The following is a 22,256-nucleotide window of genomic DNA, read 5'->3' as shown; positions in this document are numbered from 1 at the left end:
TATTATATTATATTATATTATATTATATTATATTATATTATAAAAAGTGAAAGTGACGTGACATTCAGCCAAGTATGGTGACCCATACTCTGAGTTATTGATATGAGTTTAAAAAATTGAAAGTGGAATGACACAGCAGTGTATGAATTCGTGCTCTGAATTTGAACAATCACCTGGAGCAGTGGGCAGCCATTTTATGCTGCGGCGCCCGGGGAGAAGTTGGGGGTTCGATGCCTTGCTCGAGGGCACCTAAGTCGTGGTATTATATTATCTATATAATATCTATCTATATATAATATTATATTATATAGATCCTATATTCTAATTCTATTTAGGCCTACTATCAACTTAAACAATATGTTATTAAGCGTCAGGACAAGTTTATAATTTTATGTACTATGTAAACGCTGTGTAATGTGTTTGATGGGCGCGCGCGTTGAACATTCGACGCGCATTTAAACTGGAGTGGAGGGAGTTACCATGGAAACGGGGCGGCAACACAGCTGACAAGTAGCGAATCTCTCCGTCTCTCACTGATGTTTTTACTGCTTTCAGGTAAGTTTAGTTCCTAAAATTACACAAATAATACATACAACTTTTCCTGACACTATCTTACATGTAATTGACAAGCTTCAGAAATGGTTCAGTGTCATGGGAATAAGTCCGTTAGCATCACAACCGTGAGCTAACAGAGGCTAACTATAAGAGGTAAGCTAGCTTATAGATTTGAGCTCTTATTTATGAAAGTTTGGGATTTTAATCACATATTATGTGTAGATGAGTTTTTTTATATAGCTTTGTAAATGTTTTGCTGGCAATTTGTTAATGGATAAATTAAAAAAGCTAATTGATTTAACCTAAAAGTATGCACTGTTAGGGTTGCCGACCGTTATATGGATATATAATATATAATATTCTGTATAATATGGAATCGTCCTGTATTTAAGGCATCAAAGAAGCATTATGAGAGCTGTATGGAACGCAGTTTGTCCCGTATTTAAGGCATATGCCGTATGACCACCTAGACCATACGAATACCAAACTCTAAGCTGAGAATCTATTTTTCTTTGTTTGATTTGTGAGCATAGCCGTTCGAGGGAGGCTTTAAGACTAAGCGGAATGCTCTGCCGGCAGCTCGACTCGCGCTAACGGAGTTAGGTGTTTTTAACGTTCGCGTTTCGTCTTCAGCTAATCAGTTTGGGAGAATGCAAACAAGGTGATTCCAACATCCAGTCATGCAAGAAAACGTGCATTTTACCCGAGGGAAGACATAATCAATAAGGAAAGTCGTCTTTCTTTAATGTAGGTAATGTTGTTAAATACCTAGATGAAACTATTTATATTTAAATAACTTACAGCGTACTCTTAACCTTGAATATCATTCTTAAACAAAACAAAACGACCAATGAAGTGTCAAGCACCCAAAGCAGTCCATTAATTCTAAAGTTATCCTTAATAGAAAAATAAGCATTTCCATTTGTACTGTAGTAGGCCTACTGTGTAGCTATTACACACACACAAATCAGAGTCAGAAAGAGCTTTATTGTCAAGTATGTTTGCACATAGAAGGAATTTGTTTTAGTGTCACAAGCTTCCAGAACACAGAGAAAACAACAACACACAGATAATAAAAAATAAGATGTGAACAGATAATAAAAAATTGATAAAATAAAGAAAAAACTGTAATTTTGTGAAATAGCCTATCATTGCAATTTAACATAACAGTTTTATATTTTAATATACTTTAAAATATAATTTATTCCTGTAAAGCCATGCTAAATTTTCAGCATCATTATGATCCTTCAGAAATCATTAAATTATGCTGATTTATTATCAGTGTTGGAAACAGTTGTGCTGCTTAATATTTTTCGGGACCTGTGATATTATTTAAGGATTCTTTGATAAATAAAAAGTATAAATAACAGTGTTTATTCAAAATATATTTGTGTGTGTGTGTGTGTTAAATATACACTACTGTTTGGTCAGTACATTTTTAAAAAGTGATACTGTTAGAATATTGTCAAAATTTCTATTTTGAATAAATTCTTTTGTTTTTAACTTTTTATTTAATTTATGGAACACAGGTTCCAAAAATATTAAGCAGCACAACAGTTGATAATATTATCAACACTGATAATAACTCAGCTTATTAGAATGATGTTCTGAGTAATGATGCTGAAAATACAGTGCTGCGGCACAGAAGTAAATTAATAAAAATTATATTTAAAAGTATAATAAGAAAGGAAACCAATATTAGAAATTGCAATAATATTTCACAATATTACTATTTTTCTGTGTTTTTGATCAACTAAATACAACCTTGATGAGCATAAGAGACTCCATTAAAAAACATTACAAATCTAAACAATATATACCCGTTTATATATATATATATATATATATATATATATATATATATATATATATAATATATTTCACCTATATCATCAAACATCTTTAAAACCTAAAAACGTAAATTCTCTTTTCTTAAGATTTTTTGTATGTTCTGTACATTATTCTTTCTCTTTTCTGCATTTCACCTCTGCTGTAGTTTATTTCTAATAAGTCTGACATTGTATACTACGTATTGTTGGCTCTGTGACACATTGTTTATTTTCCTATATTCTTCCATGCTGATGACCGTGCAGCAGAGTTGGAGTGGACCTCTTGTTGAAGAACTTCTCCAGGCACTATGAACCATCTGACTAGTAAGTAAAACCTCAAACATTCAGAAGTTTATCAGATATTTAAAAAAATATATCAAATAAATATCAAATATTTTTTGAGTCCTGTATGTCTTACAAGGCCATCCTGTTTAACACTGCACTGAGGACACTACAACCAGAGAGGTACAACATAATTCAAAATGAGACACAGATGATAATAAAGTGCTTTGAAATGAAAATTAATACTGGTAAGACAGAACCGAGTACTGTGACTGAGCCTCACTTCAGAGTGAAACAGTCTGTAATGGTCATCTGTCATGCCAGATCGATGGTGAAGGTGGTGAATTATAAGTAAGATTTTCTAAACTTTAAATGTAGTAAAGTGTTTATTCAAGTAGACTTTGTTGCTTGTGGAAACCTCACACAAGCCTGAAAGGTGCTTTAAACTTAAAATCTTATTTGCACTCTTGAAAACTGTTCACCAAAGACTAAATTTCAGTACAGCAGAATTTTCTGCACATTTCACCCACCAAGATCAAAATGAGCATTGTGAATGTAAAAGCTTCACATTACATTTATAACCACCATTGTTAATGTTTGAATTATATTGAATTATATTATGCCTTGATAGTGGACAATACCGGATTTTTTGACCAAACATATTTAGGGTTCAGATCGCGCTATACGTGGAGAATAATGCACTTTTTTTTTTTTTTTTAAATGGCATTTATCAGTTTTTGCAAATGAACTTTTCACACTTGCCATACTCCAACAAGGTGAACGCACTGACCAAACAAAACAAAATTGGTGGCAGTGTGAAATGACCATAATGCTGTATGTTAGGTGTGAGATTCATTAAACTTGGTGTGCTATAATACATCTATTCAGAAGTGCACCAGTGTGAATCATAATTTCCCCCACATTTGCTGTATATCCATAAAGTCATATCTATTGCCGCGTTTCCACCGAAATTACCTGTAACAGTTGTACCAGGAACTTTTTTGCCCAGGAACTATTTTCCCCCACAGACCTGTTGCTTTCTGCGTTTCCACCGCGGTCTAAAGTACCGTGAAGATTAGGCAAATAGTCTGGTGACGTAAGCCTGCGCGTGTTTCTCAATACAGAGTATGCAAATTTTGGACTTGCATCCTCGGTAGTTCAGACCTTGCGAGTTCGACTCGGGAGTGTGATCTCCCTCGGATGAAACGACGCAAGTCTGGTAATTCTGCAAACAACAGCGTACTTAACATCAGTCAGCTCGCCTTGGCTACTGCAATTTTCCTCACTGTATATTTACAATAAGACGAAATAGGCTATGATATCAAATACCATTGCCTCCTTTCGTTTTCATTTAAACATAATAATAGCCGCAGAAATGTACTTAGTTCAGGGAAATGTGTATATATACAGCCTACAATACAATGAAATTAAATATTATATCAATTTCCTTTTTATTTTCATTTTAAAGGGTTAGTTCAGCCAAAAATGAAAATTATGTCATTAATGACTCACCCTCATGTCGTTCCAAACCCGTGAGACCTCCGTTCATCTTCAGAACACAGTTTAAGATATTTTAGATTTAGTCTGAGAGCTTTCTGTCCCTCCATTGAAAATGTATGTACGGTATACTGTCCACGTCCAGAAAGGTAATAAAAACACCATCAAAGTATTCCATGTGACATCAGAGGGTCCGTTAGAATTTATTGAAGCATCGAAAATACATTTTGGTCCAAAAATAACAAAAATTATGACTTTATTCAGGATTGTCTTCTCTTCTGGGTCTGTTGTGAACGTGACTGCTGTGACTGTTGACGTAGGACGCTGCTGACGTGTTTTCTGGTGCGCCCAATTACAAAGATAACACGTCAGCAGCGTCGTACGTCAACTGTCACAGCAGTCAGTCACACAATTGAATGAAGACCAAAGATTACCTGTTAGATTTACCCAAAATGAATTATATTTTATTTTTAACCACTAAAGAGACATCAGAGCCAGCGGCACATATCAGAAGGACTAGCCGAGTTGAGACTGCTCTAGGCGGATACATGAGCAATGAGCTCCCGCTGATCGCATGGAGTTGACCGTCTCCGAAATCGGCGAAACACATTTTTAAATAGGCGCTGTCTTTATAAATAAACCACAGATTTGAGTTTTCAACAACTACATTCTTGCCTGAAATACTTTTAAAACTACATTTCATGACACAATAACAATAATATTTTGAAAATTATCAGAATAAATGGTGGTTGAAATCACAATGCTGCGTGAACTCAACCAATCACCATATTTAGTGCCCAAGTCCTGTTCCCAAAAGTTCTGGACCTTTGAAAAAGTACTACCTCTTGAGCAGGGACTTTCTGAGGGGCATTTTTTTCTAACGGAACTTTATTTAGATCCTGGTTCCTGCTGTGGATACACACCGAGTACCAGCCCAAAGTCCCAAGTTCCTGGGTAAAGTTCCAGCGGTGGAAACACGGCTTATGTCCTAGTCTTCTTTCAGTGATTAAGATCCAATATTTTTTTATGACGGACACAAGTTTCGGAGGCATTGTGTAAACGTGATTGACACAATGTGAGGTCGTATTTATTTTTTAATGTGTGTGAAAATATCTGACTATAGAGTGTGCAGTGACCTTAAGGGTTAAGGGTACAAACACTTGACCAGAATCATCTCAAGTGACAACTGACTAATCCAAATGTTTTTTATCTTCTTTCTTGTTTTGTTTTGTTTTGCAGATGCTGTCATGAAACGCCATGAAAAGGCAACTGCTGGACACCTGGGACAGGCCATCAATTCCAAGTTGGCGTCAATTCCCTGTTAGAGTTTAGAGTTGTCTAATAGAGAGGGTGAAGGAAGAACATCCAAACCCTGCCCCTGCTTCCTTCAAGATTTTTTATGGATTTATATAATGGTGTTTTTTCGTAAAGTAAAGGCAGTGGCAAAATTAACATGACACTACTTTGATGTTTTGTTCTACAAATTAAACCACACACACACTCCAAAAACACCAATTTTGATACAATTTGCATTTGCAAGAAAAAAAATCAAAGTATTGTCATGTTAATTTTGCCACTGCCTTTACTTTACGAAAAAACATCATTTAATAAATCCATAAAATCTTGAAGAAATCAGGGGCAAGGGTTTGGATGTTCTTCTTTCACCCTCTCTATTAGACAACTCTAATTTTTTTTTTTTTAGTTTTTTTTTTCACCCTCTTTCTTAATTAAAAAAAAAAAAAAACTTCTCTTCAAGAATTACTTTTTCAGGTTTTAGCATCATCCTTTAGTATTCATAATAGCAATTTCAGTAAAGTTGCTGATTTGATTTATGTTTTTAATTGTGCAGTTTATGTGCACTCTGTTCTTTTGTCAATGTCAATAAAATTCCTATTTTTCTATAGTAGGTGTTATGTCATCTGAATATACTGCTCATTTTTGAAAGTGAATTTATACTGTCACAGTTTTTAAGTTGCATTGTCTGGGGATTTGTAAATTTTTCAGTCTCCAATTTCTGTTCAGTATTTGAATGTTTAAATTCATATATATATATATTTACATGTACTGAAATGTAATATGTTAACAAATATTAGAAATGAATACATAGACATATATTGCAAATTAATATATTTACATAGTCTGTTATCTTAATGTATTTACATATATGGGAAATAAATATATGTAAATATTTACAATATAAAATATATTTACATATACATAAATGTAATATATTTCCATGTACTGAAATGTAATATGTTAACAAATATTATAAATTAATATGTAGACATATATTCCAAATGAATATATTTACATAGTCTGATATCTAAATGTATTTACATATATGGGAAATAAATATATGTAAATATTTACAATATAAAATATATTTACATATATATATAAATGTAATATATTTACATGTACTGAAATGTAATATGTTAACAAATATTAGAAATTAATATATAGACATATATTCCAAATGAATATATTTACATAGTCTGATATCTAAATGTATTTACATATATGGGAAATAAATATATGTAAATATTTACAATAAAAATATATTTACATATGTTTAATATATGTTGAAAATATTAAAATGCGGCCAAAATCAAATATTTAAATATGTTTTATAAAATATATGTAAATATATTTTAAAATATATTACAAAAATATATTTTCTTCTATTTAAATTTAAGATATTTCAATATATAAAAATGTATTTATTTTAAATATATTTCGATCTATGTGACTTCTGTATGGGATGAGCGTTCGGACTCTCAGGCTCCATGTGGCTATCGTCCAGGGCGATGAACTCGCTCAAATAGCTCTGCTGCGCTCTTCCTCTGCAGCCTCTTTTGAGCCACGGAGTAAAGTGCTGTGAGCTTCCGGGTCAGGTGACGAGCTTGAGCACCGCCCCTCCCCCAGCACGCGGGATATGATGTCTTTCAGTGCCATGGAGGGTGCTGAGGATGAAGATGATACCATTTCGATGGCAGCGTCTGCGATGGAGGAGTGGTCAAACAGGAACCGCTGTGGAACGCGCCACTCACCAGTCGAGTGCACAACCCGGGATCCTCACTCCTGTCATCTGTGAATGGTGCTGACTGAGCGGGGTACGTTAAACTTCTCCCTGTGGAGAAAGCTGTTGCTGCTCACCTCTGTTCTGCAGCCGCGGCGAACTGGAGAGTGTCTCCCCTCGAAACCTTGCTGCCCCACCGCAGACTTTGCTGGCAAGGCTTTCTCCACGGCTTTCTCTCTTGGATTTGAGACCGCTGAATCACGCTCTTTCGTTTAAAATGATTACACTAAAGCAAATCCTCTCACACATCAGACCGGGAGATTGGTTTACCTCCAAGGGATGCTTATTTCTACATTCGGCTACCCCGCTGGTACCGAGCCAGAGCATCTCCTTTTTACGAGTGGAACTGAATTCAATCAATATGCGAGTGCGTCTGTTGGAGGAGCGCACACAAAAATTGATCAGCTCTCTGGCAGTCTTCAAGCTAGAACACTCTCCCCTGTTGAAATGCTTTCAGAGGACGCTCGGCCAGATGGCTGCCACCTCAACAGTGTGCAAATTAGGACTCCTACATATTCAACTGCTTCAGATCTGGGTGAAAAGTCGCATGCCACAGAGCGCATGGTGTATGAGCACCTTGCACGTACGAGTAATGTGCGACTGCTTGAAAGCACTGACCCCTTGGCGCGATAGGACACTGTATTGCCGGGGTGTTCCTGTTGGCCAAGTGATCAGGAGAAAGCATCTGTTACGACAGATGCATCGAGGATGGGTTGGGGAGCCATATGCGATGGCAGACCAGCCTTCGGGAAGTGGTTAAAAATGGAGAAGTTGCTCAAGAAAACTGTCTGGAGCTCCGTGCTGTACACCTAGTGCTCGAGTGCTTTCTCCCGGACATTCTCCACCGTCACGTTCTCATCAGGACGGACAACATGACAGTGGTAGCATTTATAAATCACCAAGGGGGTGTGAGCTCACGGCCGCTGCAGCGGCTGGCAAGAGACCTTCTTCTCTGGGCACATCAACACCTCCTCTACATCCAGGCAATGTCCCCGGACGCCTGAATCACGGCGCAGACTTACTGTTGAGGGGTGGGGTGATCCACGAAGAGTGGAGATTACACCCTTTGACAGTCAATATCATTTGGAGTGTATTTGGCAGGGCTGAGGTGGATCTCTTCGCATCAACGGAGAACACTCACTGCCCGCTGTTTTATTCACTTACACGGTCTCCCCTGGAAGTGGATGCACTAGCTCACAGCTGGCCGAAAGTACGCAAGTATGCCTTTCCTCCAGTGAAACTTCTGCCTTGTGTGCTTTGCAAAATCAGAGAGGAAAGGGAATCTGTTCTGTTAGTGGCCAGAAATGGCCCAACCAGCCGTGGTTCCCAGAACTAGTGGAGATACTGGTAGCCCCCCCGTGGACTGTTCCACTGAATAATCGCCCAATCGGCAGAAATTACCTGATCATATGATTTTTAAAAGGAGCAAGACAGCTGAACCCTTCTCGCCCTTCCACCCTACCCACTTGGGATTTGGCGTTTGGACTTGAAGCTCTCACGGGACCCTCGTTCGAGCCCATGCGATCAGCAATCTTGCGATTGCTCTCCCTCAAGACAGCGCTCCTGCTCGGGTTGGCATCTGTTAAGCAAGTTGGGGACCTACAGGCGCTGTCAATTGACGACACATGTTTTGAATTTGGGCCAGGTGACTGCAGACTCATCTTGAAGCCTAGAGAAGGTTATGTGCCTAAAGTGCTTTTGACTCAATTTAAAGCGCAGGTCATAACACTATCTTTCCGCCCCGAAACACCGGCCGCTTAATACACTCTTGCTGTGCCCTGTACGTGCGGTGCACACTTATATTGAGCGCTCTAGACAGTTCAGACTCTCGGAGCAGCTATTTGAATGCTTTGGAGGTTGCACAAAAGGCCTGCCTGTGTCCAAGCAAAGGCTGTTACACTGGATCATTGACGCAATTGCCTTGGCTTATAGCTCTAAGGGCATGGAATGTCCTACAGGGGTTCGTGCCCACTCAACCCGCGGACTCGAGATGAGGGGATGAGACATTGTTCTTATTGCCGTGTCACCAAGCTCAGGATCTTAGAATGCCAAGTTGCTTCTGTCAAGATTCTGAATGGATGACGTTCAAGCGCTGCCTTTTATAGAGTGGGGGGCCCCCTCATATTTTGCGCGCTTGAACGCCATTTGCCAGTTTCACTGACGTGATTCAATAAGGCTTCAGTAGTATTTGGAGGAAGGGGTAATTTCCATAGCAATGTCTTGTTCCCTCATCTCAGGGAACTAAGGTTACGTTTGTAACCAAGAGCGTTTTGCAACATCCTTCAGCGTTCTTTTGTTTGTCAGCAACTTCCCCAACTTGTTGAAAGCTAGAGTATCTGCAGACAATAAGAAAATATCAAATTAGAAAACAATACAGTACAGAATATTACAACGATTATCTCTGGTCAATTTCTGAAAGTGACTAAATAACTGTGTAGTTGTCTGTTTACTGTTTTGACATTAAGCCTGTATATTGATTAAATACCTGCTTGGAACCATTTACTCTTCTCAGTTGTCTTGCGGATCGCATGCTCGCACTTGGGGTAAAGAAGATCCTCATGTGTATGGACATCTCGAACATGGTTCAGGATCGCGGTCCACTTTGCAATTCTCTCTGGCTCGGAGATTGAGCCAGCTGCAGTCCGGTATACGTGGTTGTTGATGATTTTCATCCACTTCTGGAGTTTCTCACAGTCTTTCTGCTTACTGATTGCTGTGTAAACTACACTATTTCAGTAAAGTATCAATACCTGGAGAGTCACCACCACCAACGATCACTTTTTCCTCCTGACTTAGCCACTGCAGATTCACATCCTGTGTGACTTTCAAGTGGTGAATAACTGCCGGTTCAATGAAAGCTCTGCCATGGCGTCGAAATGTTTCATACCTAAACAACTTTAGCTTCATTGCCTTGAAGACCTGTTGGTGTGGGGTGATAAATAATACATGTAATTTGATCTAAATATAAGTAATTCACAGTCAAAGTAACTACAGTTGCACATCATTTACCTTTACGACTTGTATGAAAGATGCACCACTCAGGTACACGGTGGCAGAAAGGTGCAGATTTCCAGATGGCACGCTCCCAAGGATAGGCTGGCTATTCCAGTGTCTTCTAAATGTGCAATGGGGGCACCACTGCTTCACAGTCAGGAGCCTTTGGTTCCTCACATCACATGCCCCCGTGCAGACTGGACATACATTAAACAACTCCATGATGCAGTTTTTACACACTATGTACTTTTTGCTGTTGTGGGTGGGAATGGATGAATCTTCTCTATATCCAACCACAAAGAAAGAAAAACTCATTTTGAGTTAAACAGACTGATCTTTCATCTGGTCTGTAATTTAAACCATCACCCTGTTTGCATCTGGTTTAATAATATTTATGCACATAAACAATCCTAAAAGTAATGCTATAAACAACAACAGTCTCACTGAGACTTATTCTTCATGTTAGAATGCGAGCCACGAGCTACACATATCTTCACACTCAGTAACTTACGACTTAAGTGTAAAGTTTAATGATGCTGTGATGGAGACAGTAGGATCATAAGTGGAATCCTGTCCCTTTGAAGCTTCCACTAAAGATCTGTCCTCCAATGTATTATCCTCCAGTTGTTCATCGAGGTCTAGACAAGGTCTTTTGGGTGTTCTCTTTAAAGGTGTCGATGACAGGCACAAAGGGCCTGCATTGGATGTCCCAACACTGAAATCTTTGCAGGAGACATTTGCCTGGACTACCTGTGGCCAAAATTAACTTTACTAAGGAAAGTCTAATGAAATAACACATAATGAAAGCAAAGAGAAATGCCAGAAAACTTACTAACTACACCAAAAGTAAATGTACTGAAGGTGGCAGATATTAAAGTGACGTGACATACAGCCAAGTAGGGTGACCCATACTCAGAACTAATGCTCTGCATTTAACCCATCCAAAGTGCACACACACAGCAGTGAACACACACACACACTGTGAACACACACCCGGAGCAGTGGACAGCCATTTATGTTGCGGCGCCCGGGGAGCAGTTGGGGGTTCGGTGCCTTCCTCAAGGGCACCTCAGTTGTGGTATTGCCGGCCCTAGACTCGAACCCACAACCTTAGGGTTAGGAATCAAACTCTCTATCCACTAGGCCACGACTTGCCCTAAATACATACCTTCACTTCTAAAGTGTGGCGGCAGAGTCTTTCAGGATAGCTGTGTGCCTACAGTATGTGTTTCTAGGTGGTCTGTCTGGCAGGCAACATCCCTTGAGAGAGGCAGCTGAATGCAAGCACTTGATGTGCTGGCCTGTGTAGAGACAATAAGGTCAAATTGGTCCTCAATTTATTACTTTGTATATAATGTATATGTACAGTATATATGTCTTCCAGGTGCAAGTTGTAATAAGATAGAAGATAAGCATGTTTACTGAATAACATTAATACTTATTCTTTAATCATTTCATAGATATAATTTTATTACATCATTTATTTGTATACATATATGAAATATAAAATATCTTAAAAGTTTTTACAATCTTTCTTATCCACATTTCCAGATTGCAGAGCTTGATGTAATATCGCATGCGCCATAACACCAATACCAGAACAGTTATCCAAACAACAAAGAAATGTACAACACTCGCCTTACAGTGTGTGTATTCACACACATTCTTGATGCTATCTACCTTTACATTAGCGACAGTAACTGGGTTGTTAGCTGCAGAGCTAATGTTACAAACACATTCTAAGGATAACAAGCTAGGTAACCATATACAGTAAAGCAACAAAATTGTATAGCGTTGTTGACTTACTTGTTTGAGATTTGTAACGTTAGCTGAGCCAAGGAGAGTTGATACTGATCCAGACTTTATTTTCAGACGTTCAGCAAGGCCAGCTCTGTATTGGCCCAAGTTGAGGAAACAGTCGTTGGTGAAATGTTTGGCGCAGACATACAAAACTTTGGGAAGTTGTGTCGGCACTACCCACTGTTTCTTCATAGGCTCGGATGAAGGAACTAAAAAAATACTTTGGTGTTCATTTGTACATCCAAACACTGAGCAACTGCCATGTTTCGCTCGTTTGCAAGCAATGTCTCTCGAGGAAAAAAAAATATTGCGCTCGCCTCGCACGGTAGTAGCTCATTTGGTGGGCCAAATTCTCTGGGCGGGAAAAGCAGAGAAAGGGGAGGTAACCTTTCCCCGTATGACAACATTGAGAAAATTAAAGGTCAGATGGGCCAATCTTTCCTATAAGGCGAAGCAGGATACCCTGGGCTCGGTTTACACCTATCGCCATTTCTAGCCACTGGGGGACCATAGGCAGGCTAGTGGAACTCATATTAATGTTAAAAAACCTCATAAAGTTACATTTTCATGCCATGGGACCTTTAAAAAATTGTGTGGTGGGGGGAACACAAACAAAATAAACAGATAAATGCAGACAGATAACTATTTACATCTTAGTGCTTAGCTGATTGAACCTCTAAAACACAGTGGTTAATGTGTTTTAGGATCAGCCTCATGGCCAGCCTGGAGATCAGGACATTCACATTACCAGGGGTGCATTTCCCAAAATCATTGTTGGCTAACTATGGTGGTTCGTTCCATTGAACTCTACTGGTAACGATGGAACTTGCGACCATAGTTGCTTTTGGGAAGAGCACCCAAAAAAAAGTAACTGGTCAAGAAGTGGCATGTGTCATGGACCTTCAAGACACTGATTATATCTGAAATCTGCTTCAGTTTCTTGGACCTGCCCTTTTAGCAATCTGTAAGTTATATAAAAAAAGCAAATAATTAAAAATAAATTAGAACTGGAAGTGTCAAGTGTCACGCTGCATCCCAATTTGCCTGCTTATACTGTGCCCTAAAATAATGTACTCTTTTTGTGAACAAAAGTAGCAGTAGCAGAAAAGTAGGCAAGCTTTGGGACATACAGATGGTAGACAACCAAAATGGGTACTACCGCCGCGTGTTAAATTCATTCGCGAAACTACCGCCAGGTGGCGCAAAGGGACGGATTGCGAACTGAATGTAATTGTAAAATGAGATAAAAGGAGGAGGTAAAACAACAATAACATTATGATATAACATTGTACCATCTTTAAAAACCATTAGAAAATGTACAGTGAGTTAATTTCAAAATGTAGGATAGTCTTAGGCTACAGTCTACTCATCAAAAATTACAGTACAGCCCATTACAGCCCATTACAGTAGCTGCCATTTTGAAAAGTACAGTATTCAGTCTAAACGCTACTCCTCCTTCAAAATTGGTCCAATTCTTCCGAAATTTGGCTCATATGATCTTTGGAGTAAGCCGCACAGAAATGACTCAACAGATTTTTGATATTCATCTTTGTTCAAAAGTTATTAAATTGTGAACCTAATGAGGTCGACCTCAAATCGGTTCAGAGGCTGTATTTCGGTCAAACTTTGATCAATCGAAACCAAACTTGGTTCACTTCATCTACACCATGATTTGAGGGTCCATGCCAAAGTTGGGTATAGTGCCACCTATGGGTGTTGAGATACCAAAAATTCACTTTTTTGCTTATAACTTCTGAACAATTCGTCAGAAAATTATGATCTTGGTGTCTATGGATTCTTTGGGTCATTCTGAATCTGTGGATGTCAATTTTGTCAAGACCACCTGGACCACCTGTCCGCCATTTTGAAATTTGTCATAAATTGCAATATCTTTTGATCTACTGGACAAATCTGCACAAAAATCGGTAGGCATCATCAACACCATGTGCCGGAGGTACCCCGGAAGTTTGAAGACAGCGCCACCTAGTGTTCAAGAGATATAACGCTTCTTCCAAAACCCCTTATAACTTTTGAAATCGTTGATCGATTTTTGTTATTTTTATGTCATTTCGTTCCTTGGGTTATGTCGAGTCTGATGATGTCTCATTTGTCATTTTCCAATATGGTGTCTGTCCGCCATATTGAATGGAATGAAAAACTGTTTTTTCGCTACTCCTCCCTGAAATCTTGTTCAATTTTGTTCAAAATTTTATCACATGATCTTCAGACTGAGCCGGAAAGAAATGACTGAACAGATTTTTGATTTACACTCCCGTTCCCAACATGTACATCTCTGAAGTTGACCGTGCCTGTGCTAGTTGATTTGTGCTAGTTAGCTTAGCATGCTAATAAGCTTACATGCTAACACGTTTCTATTCATTCTAATGGGTCTCTTGAGCTATCTGGTTAACTTTGAGCAACGTTAGCATTTTTTAGCTTAGCATGCTAATCTGGCTAAAATGCTAATTCAGGCTTTTGAGAGATCATTCTCACACCTTAACCTCGCTTCTGTGGCTTGTCAAATGTGCGTCAACTAATGTGGCTCACTCGGCTAAGGCACTGACTCTGAACCTGTGAGGTCGTGGGTTCGAATCCAGGGTGGTTAATGTTGCGTCTGTTCCAGATGTTGGGTGTTCCATGTGTTTGTAATGAATAAAAAAAAAACATGTTTTTGTTTATTCTCATCTGAACTTCTGTTTGATTTTGAAGTTGTGAGATTATTCTCACACCTTTAACTCTCTTCTGTAGTATACCATGAAGTGCATTGACTGAGTGGTGCACTCTGCTAAGCTGTTGGTTCTAAACCTCTAAGGTTGTGGGTTCGAATCCAGGGTGGTCCATGTTGCGTTTGTTCCAGATGTTGGATTTTATGAGTGTATTGAAGCAGGAATGTATTTTTGTTCATTCTCGCCTAAACTTCTGTTCATTTTTGAACTTCTTTACTTCTGAACTTATTTTTTAATGTATATTACATTTCTGCTGTATTAGCTCTTCTTGCTCTGCACTACACTTCAAAAACATTCTTTGTCAGCATGCAAGTTTATGCTTCATCTGCGTTCCTTTTTATATTAAAACATATCTTCAACATTATAGTGACTGTGTGCCATGTTTTGCAGTGTGATAAGAATTGTGCTCTCACAGATGAAGTCACAGGTTTCAATTCTTCTGTGGGGTGACATAATAGAACATCTGATCAACAATACAGGGCAATCTTTGCAACATTTCAACTAACTCAAATACTGTCAATTTAACAAGTATAAGTGTATTGAGAGGGTCAGCTCCTGCCATTGTATCCTATAGCAAAGCATTTAATTTTTGTCGGTTTCATGGAGAGCATCACTGGAATAAAAAAATATTTGAAAACTGCCTTTAGTCGAGCTTTCAGTTTTTCCTCAGATTTAAATGGGATCATTTAAGCCTTACAGCAAGAATACTTCTGTGTACACTAAAATTTATTTAAACCATTTTAGTACTTCGAACATCTAATGTAGATCAGTAAACAAATAAGGACCTTGATAGAGTACATGGAAGTTCATGAAAGCAAGGACAAAAGTATATTCTAAATCATCATGTATTTATTATTCTTTACAAACACTTTACAGTATACATTGAAAATATTGTGCCTTAATACCCCAGTGAGCAAGCCAGAAGGCAACAGTGGCAAGGAAAAACTCCCTAAATTAGTGAAGAGAAGCATCATCAGCAGAGAGGTTTAGGGAGAAACCTTGGGAGGAACCAGACTCAGCAGGGGCAAGCCATCCTCCTTTGGCTGGCATCTAAATTTGCTGTACATAGCCTTTAATATAATACAAGCCATCCATCCAATATTTAATATATAATTGTGTTACTTTTGCGGTTATTCATTTGTTTAATAACTTTGACTATTGAATGCCTGCATCAGTTTAGAGTTTTGCTGGGACATTTTCTGAAGATATTTGAACAATGGTTTTGTATTCACTGTAAGAAAGAGAAGCAGAAAAATCATTAATCAGAAGTTGATACTAATTTGACTTAATTTATTAAGCACAAAGGATATTATATTCTACCTTTTATTTTTATCGGTTGTGTGCTTCATAAAAACAGTTCATGGACTGGAGAATCATAATGGAGAAGGAAGTTTGAAGTGTAGCGCACTGCAGAAACCTGAAAATACATTCATAGAACATTAACTTCTTGATAAAGTGTTTGCACAAATAAAACTAAACTAACAACTAACGTAGACATCTGTACACTCACCTTTTGGGAGTAGTGGACAGTAGATAATGAGTTTTGATGCACAAACCTGAAAATTTATTGCTATTAGGTGAAGCAGTGCTTGAAATGTGTCAATTCAAGATTTGCAGACATCGTGCAATGGAATTTACCTTTTTAATCGGTTTTGTGCTGCTTCATAGAAAGTTCATGGAGTGGAGAATCATATAATGGAGAAGGAAGTTTGAAGTGTAGCGTATTGCAGAAATCTGAAAATAATTATCAAGAAGTTAATGTTCCATGAATGTAAAGTTATTGCACAACTAAAACATTTAGCACTTTATGTAGACATCTGTACACTCACCTTTTGCGAGTAGTGGACAGTAGAGATTGAGTTTTGATGCACAAACCTGAAAATTTATTGCTATTAGGCGAAGCAGTGCTTGAAGAAATGTGTCAATTCAAGATTTGCAGACATCATGCAACGGAATTTACCTTTTTATTGGTTTTGTGCTGCTTCATAAAAACAGTTTATGGAGTGGAGAATCAAATAAAGGATAAGGAGGAAGTTTCACATGTAGCGTATTGCAGAAATCTGAAAATATTCATGCAACATTAACTGTTTTAGTTGCGTAAACACTATTTATCAATCATTTTACAGATGTCTACGTTAGTTGCACACTCACCTTTTGATAGTAGTGGACAGTAGATATTGGGTTTTGATGCACAAACCTGAAATTGTATTAACAGGTGAAGGGCTTGAACAAATCATTTCAAACTTTGCTGATATTATAGGAATTAAATTTACCTTTTTATTGGTTTTGTGCTGCTTCAAAAACAATTCATGGAGCAGAGAATCATATAATGGAGAAGGAAGTTTGAAGTGTAGTGTATTGCAGAAATCTGAAAATATATTCATGTTACATTAACTTCTCAATAATTAAAGTTATTGCACAACTAAAACATTTAGCACTTTATGTAGACATCTGTACACTCACCTTCTGGGAGTAGTGGACAGTAGATATTGAGTTTTGATGCACAAACCTGAAAATTTATTGCTATTAGGTGAAGCAGTGCTTAAAGAAATGTGTCAATTCAAGATTTGCAGACATCATGGAATGGAACTTACCTTCTTAAACAGATTTGTGCTGCTTCATAAAAAGAGTTAATGGAGCAGAGAATCATATAATGGAGAAGGAAGTTTGAAGTGTAGCATATTGCAGAAATCTGAAAATACATTCATGGAACATTAACTTCTTGTTAAATAGTGTTTACACAACTAAAACATTGTGCAACTAATGTAGACATCTGCACACACCTTTTTGATAGTTGTGGACAGTAGATATTTAATAGTGATGCACAAACCTGAAAATATACAGTTATTGGGTGAAACTGCAAATTAGTCAATTGAAGCTTTGCAGATATACAATTCAATGTACCTTTTTAATCGGTTGTGTGCCTCTTCATGGAAACAGTAAATGGTGTAGAGAATCATATAATGGAGAGGGAAGTTTGAAGTAGCGTATTGCAGAAATCTGTAAATGCACTGAACGCAAGGAACATTAAATGCTTGATAAAACACTTACAGAAAAAACATTTAACTAATAGGAGGTATGATATGTACACTCACCTTTTGAGAGTAGGGGACAATAGATATTTAGTTTTGATGAACAAACCTGAAAATGTATCAACATGTGAAAGACTGCTTTAAGAAATGAGTCAATTCAAGTTTTGCAGATATCAATTAAAATGTACCTTTTTATTGGTTGTGTGCCTCTTCATAAAAGTTCATGGCATAGAGAATCAACTATAGGATGAGGAAGTTTCACATGTAGCACATTGCAGAAATCTGAAAATACATTCATAGAACATTAACTGCCTGATTAATGTTTACACAACTAAAACATGGTATGTCTCTTAGTTGCAAAATATGTACACTCACCTTTTAAGAGTAGTGGACCATAGATATTGAGCTTTAATGCACAAACCTGAAAATATATTAACAGGTGAAACAGTGCTTCGAGAAAGTCAGTTCAATCTTTGCAGACATGCAGTTAATTGTACCTTTTTAATCGGTTGTGTGCCTCTTCATAAAAACAGTTCATGGCACAGAGAACCATGTAATGGAGGAGGAAGTTTCACATGTAGCGCATTGCAGAAATCTGAAAATATATTCATGGAACATTAACTCCTTGATAAAGTGTTTGCACATCTAAAACATTTAGCAAATTATGTAGACATCTGCACACTTACCTTAGAGTAGTGGACAGTAGTTATTGAGATTTGATGCACAAACCTGAAATTGTAATAAGTGCTTGAACAAATTGGTTCAAATTTTGCAGATATTATATTAATTCAGTTTACCTTTTTATCGGTTTTGTGCCGCTTCATAAAAACAGATCATGGAGCTTAGAATCATATAATGGAGAGGGAAGTTTGAAGTGTAGCGTATTGCAGAAATCTGAAAATATACGTTGAAGGAACATTAACTGCTTGATAAACAACTAAAACATTGTGCAACTAACGTAGACATCTATACACTCACCTTTTGATAGTCGTGGACCGTAGATATTGGGTTTTGATGCACAAACCTGAAATTGCATTAACAGGTTAAGTGCTTTGCAAAATTTGAACTGACTGATTTGTTAGATATTATATTAATTCAATTTACCTTTTTATCGGTTATGTGCCTCTTCATAAAAACAGTTCATGGCATAGAGAATGAAATATCGGACAAGGAAGTTTCACATGTAGCATATTGCAGAAATCTGAAAATACATTCATGGAAAATTAACTTCTTGATAATTACATAAATTGCTAAATGTTTTACTTGTGCAAACACTTTTGACATTTGTACACTCACGTTTTGAGAGTAGATTGGACAGTAGATATTGGGTTTTGATGCACAAACCTGAAAAGGTATTAAAGGGGTCATGAAATGAGAAACCAAATTTGCCTTGATCTTTTGGAATATAAGAGGTCTTTGTACCATTAAAACATCCTGCAAGTTTCATAGCTTAAGACGTCCTCCCCATTATAAACGAGCGATTTATTTAATCAAGCTCTAAATACAGCTCGTTCTGGATCCATGGTAAGAAGTGACGTCACGGTGCGAAGTGACGTTCCAACCATTTGCATATGACCGCCTCCAGCACAAGACAAATACGCTCATTTCGTATCGTTGTCGCGCTGCGCGCCTCACAAGTGTTCAGTCGACGGACAGCGAGTGGGTCTGTGTACAGGAAAATTACAATGCCACGCAGTATGGCGTTATTTCCCTGTCAAATGTCGAGAGCGCATTATTGTAGCGTGAAAGTACATTAATATAATGTGCGAGTGCGAATCTCTCTGCTCGCGCGCGGAATAAAATGTGTGGAGCGCGAATCTCTCTGCTCGCGCGCGGGAACTGGGCGCGCGCTCTCAGATACACGTTGCTCTTGTAAGAATTTTCTCTGGGCTCGCTCAGAGAGTCTGCCTGCACTTAAACCATGTTCAGTGCAATCGCGAATCTCTCCTCTTCGCTTAAAGTAAGCGTGTTTGTGCTTAGACTGTGTCCCGTGCTTTCGCGCATGGCCAAGTACTCTTCTCTTCGAATTCTTTCTCTTTGCTCTTGGCATAAACGCTGTCAAAATGGCAACAACCAATCAGAAATAGGCTTCAACGACTGACCAATGAAAATGCGACATCGTACATGGAATCACCCGCTACTAAACAGTTATGCTCAATCCGCAAATGTTCTGGCTGGGGGTGTTAATAATTGATCCATAGGCACTGTCGTTAGCCAATCATAACAGTGGGCGTTAACACTGAACTCTTAAAGGGGAAACAACCCAAAAACAGACTGTTTGAATCAAAGGATGAGAAACAGGGTGGGAAAATGTCATAATTCACTACATTTTAAAAGTTTTTAAAAAAAAAAAACTATAGTAATACTATAATTGCACCTAGGGGACCATAATAATAAAATAAAAAACCCATGTCATGACCCCTTTAACAGGTGGAGTGCTTGAAGAAATCAGTCAATTCAAGTTTTGCAGACATAATGCAATGGAATTTACCTTCTTATCGGTTTTGTGCCGTTTTATAAAAACAGATCTGGAGTGGAGAATCATATAATGGAGAGGGAAGTTTGAAGTGTAGCATATTGCAGAAATCTGAAAAAACATTCATGGAACATTACCTGCTTGATAAACAGTGTTTAAACAACTGAAACATTGTGCAACTAATGTAGACATCTGTATGCTCACCTTTTGAGAGTAGTGGACAGTAGATATTGAGATTTGATGCACAAACCTGAAGATGTATTGATATTAGGTGAAAGAGTGCTTGAAATTAGTTCAAGTTTATGCTGACAGTTCTACATTTACATTTGTATGAGTTTTCTTTATGGAAATTGAGGTATAGAATGATGTGTTGGGATGGAGTATAGAATCAGTTGTATGGGAGAAATTCTGACTTCAATGCCTTTCATATGTCTGAAAAGATTACTTGCATATAGTTGATGAATTTAAAAATGCCTTTGTTTAAAATATAAACCATTTAATGTTTGTGTAATCATGCACAACTGAGTCAACTTACCTCAACTTACAATTTGTGTTGTTCTATTTACTTATTTGTGATATCAGGAGACAAATTGATGGATGCAGGCAGTCTTTGTGGATGCTTCCTATGATGTTTGGAAGCATCTATTATTGTTTGGATGGCTTAGAATATGACTGAAATTAGATTAAGGATAAAATGTTAGTTAAAAATTTTAATAAATTTAGCTCTTAATTAGTTAGGTTTATTTAGAATTAATTATGAATGTATATAATTAATTTGGATGAATATTAATTGATTGATTTAGTTTGGTTGGATGGATGTTGCTTGCTAGATAAAGAAGGGAGATTATTTGTGGTGTAGGATTTTGAATGATGATCACTTGTTTGAATTCGAGGCTGGATCGACCGGACGCTGACCATCTTGGAATCTCAGGATAGTGCTCACATGGTATGGACACAAAAACAGAACAGAAAATACAGTGATACAATTCTCATTTCAGTGTGTTGCATAGATAAAATTGATTACCTTCAGATATTATTTTATTGATAACATGGAACATCTGTACAGATTCAACTGATGATTTAACTGATGGATCGTTATAAGAATTATTCATTTAGATAGACAGTCTTACAACTGCAGAACAAGTGTACAACTTGAGACGGTATGTTCTATGCCAATTGGAAGCTCAGGATGAACATTGCATAGTAAGGGCACAGAAAAGAAAAGATAATGCGGTTATACTGATTTCAGTACGTCACACATATGAATTATTACCTCAGTGAAATAAGGACTGCTTGGTGGTAACTAATACGTTTGCACAATTTCAACAAACAAATCAGTGAAAAGTGGAGTACTGTTGTCATAACATTCAGCTCTTGGATTGTTCTTAAAAACAAATCCTGGAATCTGTACTTGGTCTTCAACTTTTAGCCAGGTTTCAGTTAAACAGATACAATCTGCATTCATTATCTGTCTGTGAACCTGAATATCTTTGTACATTATGAAGAGCAATTGTAAACACACCAGGCGTCTTTACGAAACTGTAATTTTCTAAAGCAAGTCGGGGCATGTTTTTCATAGCAGAGTCAATTTTCTCATTACAATATATGACAGAGTCTTTGAAGTTATTAATTATTAGTCCATCAAGGGTTCTCACACGACTCAGTGCAACATATGCTTGTCCCGGAGAAAATACCTTGTCAAATGAGACGACCGCTTTATCTACTGTGAGTCCTTGCACTTTATGAATGGTGCATGCCCATGCCAATTTAAGTGGAAACTGACGTCTTAAACCACCATCGTTTGTGACTTGATCTTCTTCCACTTTAATAACAGTAGAATTTGGGGAGTATTTCTGTCGTTGCTTTGATCTCTGAACTTTACCAACATTTGGATCATCAAATTCAACATGAATAGCTGATGGGAAGTCATCATCATCATCATCATCACATCTCTATTTTCTGCTTATGTGGACAACTGTGCCAAAG

The 22,256-nt window shown here is 37.6% G+C and overlaps 2 long non-coding RNA genes across 3 annotated transcripts; one reads left to right on the top strand and one right to left on the bottom strand.

Annotated features, from left to right (window-relative positions):
* The first annotated feature begins 367 nt into the window (after positions 1-367).
* LOC122137272 lies at positions 368-5,599 on the top strand. 2 transcript variants are annotated; one of them, XR_006154731.1, is made up of 4 exons: positions 368-555; positions 637-708; positions 2,652-2,708; positions 5,403-5,599. It is a non-coding gene; the product is annotated as an uncharacterized LOC122137272 (long non-coding RNA). The 2 variants fall into 2 exon arrangements; XR_006154730.1 differs by having other exon boundaries at positions 2,649-2,708.
* Positions 5,600-15,648: 10,049 nt separating this feature from the next.
* On the bottom strand, positions 15,649-20,944 carry LOC109072781. The gene is made up of 24 exons (XR_006154729.1): positions 20,806-20,944; positions 20,475-20,520; positions 20,286-20,381; positions 19,091-19,138; positions 18,899-18,995; positions 18,773-18,818; positions 18,592-18,688; positions 18,481-18,523; positions 18,292-18,389; positions 18,170-18,215; positions 17,983-18,076; positions 17,858-17,903; positions 17,667-17,762; positions 17,546-17,592; positions 17,357-17,454; positions 17,226-17,271; positions 17,036-17,130; positions 16,914-16,959; positions 16,723-16,822; positions 16,592-16,637; positions 16,401-16,496; positions 16,273-16,318; positions 16,083-16,179; positions 15,649-15,993 (listed from the first exon to the last, which is right to left on the bottom strand). It is a non-coding gene; the product is annotated as an uncharacterized LOC109072781 (long non-coding RNA).
* Positions 20,945-22,256: the final 1,312 nt, after the last annotated feature.

The sequence above is a fragment of the Cyprinus carpio genome, chromosome B4 (genome assembly GCF_018340385.1).
Source record: "Cyprinus carpio isolate SPL01 chromosome B4, ASM1834038v1, whole genome shotgun sequence".
Lineage (NCBI taxonomy): Eukaryota > Metazoa > Chordata > Actinopteri > Cypriniformes > Cyprinidae > Cyprinus > Cyprinus carpio.
Note: the sequence above shows the minus strand (reverse complement) of the source record. Positions and strands in the feature narration are given on the sequence as shown.